Source organism: Erpetoichthys calabaricus, chromosome 4, assembly GCF_900747795.2.
Source record: "Erpetoichthys calabaricus chromosome 4, fErpCal1.3, whole genome shotgun sequence".
In the NCBI taxonomy this organism is placed as follows: Eukaryota; Metazoa; Chordata; class Cladistia; order Polypteriformes; family Polypteridae; genus Erpetoichthys; species Erpetoichthys calabaricus.
The window spans coordinates 205,073,830-205,081,199 of record NC_041397.2 but is presented as its reverse complement, the minus strand read 5'-3'; the positions used below and the strand labels follow the sequence as shown (position 1 = coordinate 205,081,199).

General features: G+C 40.3%; 1 protein-coding gene across 6 annotated transcripts in view; it reads left to right on the top strand.

Moving 5' to 3' along the window:
- Positions 1–5,627: 5,627 nt before the first annotated feature.
- Positions 5,628–7,370, top strand: part of dyrk1aa (dual-specificity tyrosine-(Y)-phosphorylation regulated kinase 1A, a) — a 185,338-nt gene continuing 183,595 nt past the window's right edge. For 3 of the 6 annotated variants that reach the window (XM_028800221.2, XM_028800220.2, XM_028800217.2), the window contains exon 1: positions 5,939–6,468. The gene's annotated coding sequence lies outside the window, so the exon portion shown is untranslated. Of the gene's footprint in view, positions 5,765–5,938; positions 6,469–7,370 lie in introns of those variants that run through there. The other 3 variants (XM_028800218.2, XM_028800219.2, XM_028800222.2) reach the window with 3 other exon arrangements.

Sequence of the window (7,370 nt, the reverse complement as noted above, 5' to 3'; positions counted from 1 at the left end):
GAGCAAAAAAGAAGAAAAATCTCAGGTTGCAAATGTATGCAAACACCTGCATCTGAAGATGCCAAAAAAGCAGTTTTTATGTGGTTCAGTGATGCTCGTTCAAGAAACATTCCTATTAATGTTGCACTCATTCAAGAAAACATGAGGTTTCTAAACTCTCTTGGGACAACCCACAACTGGACAACAAGCCAAAGAGCGTCCCGAAGTGCGATCACTGCTTCTGTGGAAGACTGTTTATCTGTTGCCGGGGCAACAGCAGGCTCACAGCTCTGCTGCGGCTCATCACCGAAGCAAACAGAAAAGATCTCGATGGGTGATGCAAGGAACATTGTCAATGCAGGGGAAAGGATTACTTGACCGCTAACCTGGTCACAATCCTGCCTGACTGCTGTGTCTGTTTATAGGAGAGTGGCAGATCCTGCTACAATAAATAACTGTGCTGTTCCTGTTTCAAGCTGAATAAAAGCTGGTTTTACTAAAGTACTGATACTCAGCCTCGTGTTTTGGGGTATAAGACAGGGACTTATAGCGCAACCCCGATTTTTTAGGATTCACTTCTGTGGTGCTTCACTGCAGCGCTGTGAGCCTGCTGTTGCCCTGCCCTGGCAACGGACAAACAATCTTACACAGACGCGGCAATCACGCTTCAGGACGCACTTCAGCGTGACGTTCCCGTTGGGTGGGGGGGATCCCAAAAGAGTTCAGAAACCTCACAATATGAAGAAGAACAAAAGGATGATTCGGCTTCTGATTGATAACTGTGCTGCCCACTACATGCTTCCACATTTAGATAATCTTCGCATTGAATTCCTCCCACCCAATTGCACAGCAGTGCTTCAGCCATTGGGTTTGAGCATCATTCACACCTTGAAAGTGTATTATCACAAGGAAATGCTGAGAAAAATTCTCGTCAGCATAACTTGTAGACAGGAGAAGGTTAAAATTAATGCGAAAGAAGCTATTGAAATGATTGCATACGCTTGGACACAAGTTAAAAAAAGCACTATAGCAACAAATACAGAATCTCATTACAACGAAATTTTCATTACAGTTTGTTGTAACAGAATTTTACCTGTAATTGATAAAGCCCTAGTCATGAATGCAAATCTAAAAAAATACAGTAATCCCTCCTCCATCGCGGGGGTTGCGTTCCAGAGCCACCCGCGAAATAAGAAAATCCGCGAAGTAGAAACCATATGTTTATATGGTTATTTTTATATTGTCATGCTTGGGTCACAGATTTGCGCAGAAACACAGGAGGTTGTAGAGAGACAGGAACGTTATTCAAACACTGCAAACAAACATTTGTCTCTTTTTCAAAAGTTTAAACTGTGCTCCATGACAAGACAGAGATGACAGTTCTGTCTCACAATTAAAAGAATGCAAACATATCTTCCTCTTCAAAGGAAACAGAGAGGAAACCAAACAAATCAATAGGGCTGTTTGGCTTTTAAGTATGCGAAGCACCGCCGGTACAAAGCTGTTGAAGGCGGCAGCTCACACCCCCTCCGTCAGGAGCAGGGAGAGAGAGAGAGAGAGACAGAGAAAAACAAAGTCAAAAATCAATACGTGCCCTTTGAGCTTTTAAGTATGCGAAGCACCGTGCAGCATGTCGCTTAAGGAAGCAGCTGCACACAGAAGGTAGCAACGTGAAGATAATCTTTCAGCATTTTTAGACGAGCGTCCGTATCGTCTAGGTGTGCGAACAGCCCCCCTGCTCACACCCCCTACGTCAGGATCAAAGAAAGTCAGCGCAAGAGAGAGAGAGAAAGTAAGTTGGGTTTCTTCTCAGCCATCTGCCAATAGCGTCCCTTGTATGAAATCAACTGGGCAAACCAACTGAGGAAGCATGTACCAGAAATTAAAAGACCCATTGTCCTCAGAAATCCGCGATATATATTTAAATATGCTTACATATAAGGGAAACCACGCAGAAATAGTACCATGGCTTTGACACTGGGTGCCGCCATTTTGCCAAACCGAGCAGAAAAGTGCGAACCCATGATCTGAGGCTGCCATGAAAATGTGCATAGCGTTATGACAAGTTTAGTTTTTATACATCTTGACGTGAGCGTGGAAATGGGCATACGTAACATGTTTGTGTGTACACACAATTTATACATGAGGCCCCTGTTCTCAATCCAATAGAGAACCTTTGGGATGTGGTGGAATGTGAGATTTGTATCATGGATGTGCAGCAACTGCGTGAAGCTATCATTTCAATATGGACCAAAATCTCTGAGGATTTTTTCCAGCACATTTTTGAATCTATGCCAGGAAGAATTACAGCACTTCTGAAGGCAAAATGGGGAGCAACCTAGTACTAGCAATGTGCACCTAAGAAAGTTGCCAGTGTGTATATATATCACAATTTACAAGAAAAAATATTATGTGACCACCTCATGGCTTTCACTACATAAACTTGTGATTTTAGCAATAAACTAATACAACACAGTTTTTCTTTAAGAGAATCATATCTTGTTTAAAAATGTATTGTACATTCTTCTTTCTCAGTTCTGTTGTATTTGGGGTACAAATGCACAAAAACATGCAAAATTGCTACATTCTATATGTCCCACGTCAAAAAGGAAACAGACAATACTTTTGTTTATGCTATGCTGATATTCTGATACATTAAAATGAATTAACAATTACAGTTAGGTCCATAAATATTTGGACAGAGACAACTTTTTTCTAATTTTGGTTCTGTACATTACCACAATGAATTTTAAATGAAACAACTCAGATGTAGTTGAAGTGCAGACTTTCAGCTTTAATTCAGTGGGGTGAACAAAACAATTGCATAAAAATGTGAGGCAACTAAAGCATTTTTTTAACACAATCCCTTCATTTCAGGGGCTCAAAAGTAATTGGACAATTGACTCAAATGCTATTTCATGGGCAGGTGTGGGCAAGTCCGTCGTTATGTCATTATCAATTAAGCAGATAAAAGGCCTGGAGTTGATTTGAGGTGTGGTGCTTGCATGTGGAAGATTTTGCTGTGAACAGACAATATGCGGTCAAAGGAGCTCTCCATGCAGGTGAAAGAAGACATCCTTAAGCTGAGAAAACAGAAAAAACCCATCTGAGAAATTGGTACAATATTACAAGTGGCAAAATCTACAGTTTGGTACATCCTGAGAAAGAAAGCAAGCACTGGTGAACTCAGCAACGCAAAAAGACCTGGACGTCCACGGAAGACAACAGTGGTGGATGATCTCAGAATCATTTCCATGGTGAAGAGAAACCCCTTCACAACAGCCAACCAAGTGAACAACACTCTCCAGGGGGTAGGTGTATCGATATCCAAGTCTACCATAAAGAGAAGACTGCATGAAAGTAAATACAGAGGGTGCACTGCAAGGTGCAAGCCACTCATAAGCCTCAAGAATAGAAAGGCTAGATTGGACTTTGCTAAAGAACATCTAAAAAAGCCAGCACAGTTCTGGAAAAACATTCTTTGGACAGATGAAACCAAGATCAGCCTCTACCAGAATGATGGCAAGAAAAAAGTATGGAGAAGGCGTGGAACAGCTCATTATCCAAAGCATACCACATCATCTATAAAACACGGTGGAAGCAGTGTGATGGCTTGGGCGTGCATGGCTACCAGTGGCACTGGGACACTAGTGTTTATTGATGATGTGACACAGGACAGAAGCAGCTGAATGAATTCTGAGGTGTTCAGAAACATACTGTCTGCTCAAATCCAGCTAAATGCAGTCAAATTGATTGGGCGGTGTTTCATGATACAGATGGACAATGACCCAAAACATACAGCCAAAGCAACCCAGGAGTTTCTTAAAGCAAAGAAGTGGAAAATTCTTGAATGGCCAAGTCAGTCACCTGATCTTAACCCAATTGAGCATACATTTCACTTGTTGAAGACTAAACTTCGGACAGAAAGGCCCACAAACAGACAGCAACTGAAAGCCGCTGCAGTAAAGGCCTGGCAGAGCATTAAAAAGGAGGAAAGCCAGCATCTGGTGATGTCCATGAGTTCAAGACTTCAGGCTGTCATTGCCAGCAAAGGGTTTTCAACCAAGTATTAGAAATGAACATTTTATGTCCAGTTATTTAATTTGTCCAATTACTTTTGAGCCCCTGAAATGAAGGGATTGTGTTAAAAAAATGCTTTAGTTGCCTCACATTTTTATGCAATCATTTTGTTCATCCCACTGAATTAGAGCTGAAAGTCTGCACTTCAACTACATCTGGGTTGTTTCATTTAAAATTCATTGTGGTAATGTACAGAACCAAAATTAGAAAAAAGTTATCTCTGTCCAAATATTTATGGACCTAGCTGTACATTATAAAATGAGCAGTGATTTCAAGTATACTTGGTCCATAAAAAATTTACTTCTGAATGATTTAAATTGCACATTTTTTTCTTTTTCAACTGCAATTTTCTCCTGTGAAAATAACACCTTTTTTCTAATCTACGCTACAATATATGCAGTTATGCCATTGTCCTACAGCTTTGTATTTGTAGTGCAGTGGGAAAGTTGTCACCATTGAACAGTGCTATATTAACACCTTTTATTCCCTACAGAATAATTTGGAATATATTAACATTTCCTTTTGAAACACTTAAAATTTTACCTTGGACAATCCAACTGGAACTGTTCCAAATTCTAATATGATTGTCCCAATGGATTACCAGGAGGCTTTTCCCATGCAGAGAACAGATAAAATCCTAGTTAATAATGTAAAAGGATTTTCAAAGTGAATTACGTACTATGCTGACTGATCTCATTTATTGATAACGATACATATCTTTATCTTACTGACGTCAACTACATTTCACACGTTATTTAAAATGTCCTTAAGGACAATGCAAATTATGTTAGAAGAAACCAAATTAAACATCAGGAAAATTATAATTGTAGAAAATTAAAATCATGACGACGTAATAATGTCAAATTAACAATCTGTTTTGTGGCCTTAAAATGTGAACAGTGTGCCGTATTTATCGTGAGCAGCAGCTAATTTGTGCGGATAAACTATTATTTCGAATTTATAGTAACGCCTAATCACCATCAGGGCCCTTGCCTGTATAAACAGTTAAAAGAACCAGCATACTTCTATTGCATTACCCTAAAGATATTACTGGAATAGAAGAATACTATGGCTTACAGTATTTCCAAATTTAATTCTGCCTCTTTTTAAATAAAACAATCTGGTACCAGGCCACACTTCTTGATTGAAGTTAAATGGAATTTAGGCGCATGGCCACAGATTCTAACTGCTCTTAGAAGTATTGAATAGTATCCAGAAAAATATAAGACCTCTCAACTTATATAAGCGATGATGTCGTACAAAACTTACAATCGGGTGAGAAGTTAAACGAATACCTCACTGCTAAAAAAAATTTAGGCTAACATGCCCAGCATTTAAAAATCTATCCTAAGCAGTATTACGCAACAACTCCGCTTCAGAGCCAAGATGGCGTTGCTTTTGAATGACGCGATTTCAGCTCCTCCTAAAGCAACTACGACTAACTTGACCGACAGTCTCCATGGAAACGGAAACTCCCCAGCCTATCTTCTAACGACGCGGCTTTTCATCCGGGAACTAATTAGTTTTTGATTGACAGTCGCCATAGCAACGTTCTTCGCCAGCCGCCATTTTGTTATTCGGCTTAATTTTTAAATCGTTTTCCTTCCCGCCGGAATAATTAATTTGCGTTATACAAACAGCAATGTGTGCCCGTATGATGCTTCAGTAATGCATAGTTGGGATACATTTTGGCAAGCGTGGAAAGGTATGCTTGAGAAGATAACTATTTCATTTTTTGTAGTTGGGTAGCACCGAGCGGAGCGGTTGGTATTCCGTCAGCCTTGGTCTACCTCTCTCGTTCTGTGCCCCCCTCCCCTCTCTCTCTAGCTCTCTCTCTCTCTCTCTCTCTCTCACTCACTCACCCCCTCCCTTGCTCGCTCTCTCTCTCTGTGTATGGTCCGCCGGGCCGGTTCGCTGCGCAGGTTTGGAACGCGCGCCATTTTGTGAAATTTACGGAAAAACCTTGCCCAAGAAAACGCGATTTATCACGAATGGGTCGGCGAGTTTTTTAACAGAAGAGCTTCTGTGGGGAATATACAAATACAAATGGAAACCTATTACCGACGTCACTCATTTCATCTGGTAATATAACAATGTACGTTTTTTTTTTTCCTTTCTGGAGCCAGCGTTTGATCGCATAAGTTTGTGTTTAGTAGTTACTGAAGAGGCGCTGTTGATTTTGGGGGAAATTGACAGCGTCCGGAGAAGAGAGAATTTGCTTTTTTAATCCCAGAGGCGTTTTAATTTGGAGGGTATATGGAGAAACTGGATCTTTTTTTCCTTCTTTTTTATTTTTGATTAAACGGTGGTCGTGCGTGGCCTTTACGGAAAAATCACTCCGCAAGACGGAGGAGAAGGACCTGCAGAAGAAAGGTATTAAGACATGGTTTAAAAGAGAACCATAAAAAGGTGGGTACATTTCATCACGGCATAAATTTATATTTGGGTACTGTTAGAAATCTTTAAGTGTAGGTGTACAGCGAAAGGATAGAAAATGCAAGAGTGACAGCGTCTTGAAGCGGCAGCGTATATGAAATGGGGATGTTCATAGCGATTCAGGTTAACAAAAAAAAAAAGTTAACCTGTCAAAATTGGATATGTATTGCATCTTCAGCAACCGGGGAGAGGACTTCATCGGTCTTAATTTAAAAACAAAAATGAAGTTTTTTCTGCACATAATAATGCATGGAAAGTTATGAGGCGTTGGTATGTGTAGTTTATTAGTGGGATTAAAAAAAACTTCTTGTAATGTATTTGTTGTCTGACGCGCCTTTTGAGTATATATTAATTTTTATTTACGTTATTGTAACGCTCGTTTAGAACATCTCTCTTTTGCGAGCAACCCTTTAGCTGTAGATCGCAGATTTGACTAGGCCGTGTCAAGACCTTGAATGCTTTTTGTATGAAGAGCTTGCGTTTGTTTATAACTTTGCTCTGCATGTTTAAGTTGCAGTATCAATGTATTGTTGTGTCGCCAAAATCCATGTTGCCAGGTAGAGGAGGGCTATATTTGTCATGCCGGTAGAGTGACATCGGCATAGCAGAACCACCCCCCCTTGACAGTTAGGTGATCTGTGCTTCCCTTTGCACTCGCCCGCTTGACGTCATGAGTGTCGATGTAACGCATGTGCCGTATTTCTGTTTTATTTTTGCTTGCTAGAACATAATTATATTTACTTTATTCCACCTTGTAGCCGATTGTCGTTAAACTTCAATGTAACGTCGAGCACCTGGCGATCAGTAGAGAATCAATCGCCGTGTTAATAACTTTGACAGTTTCCACCTAGTATTTAAGAAAGGGCACACTGAAT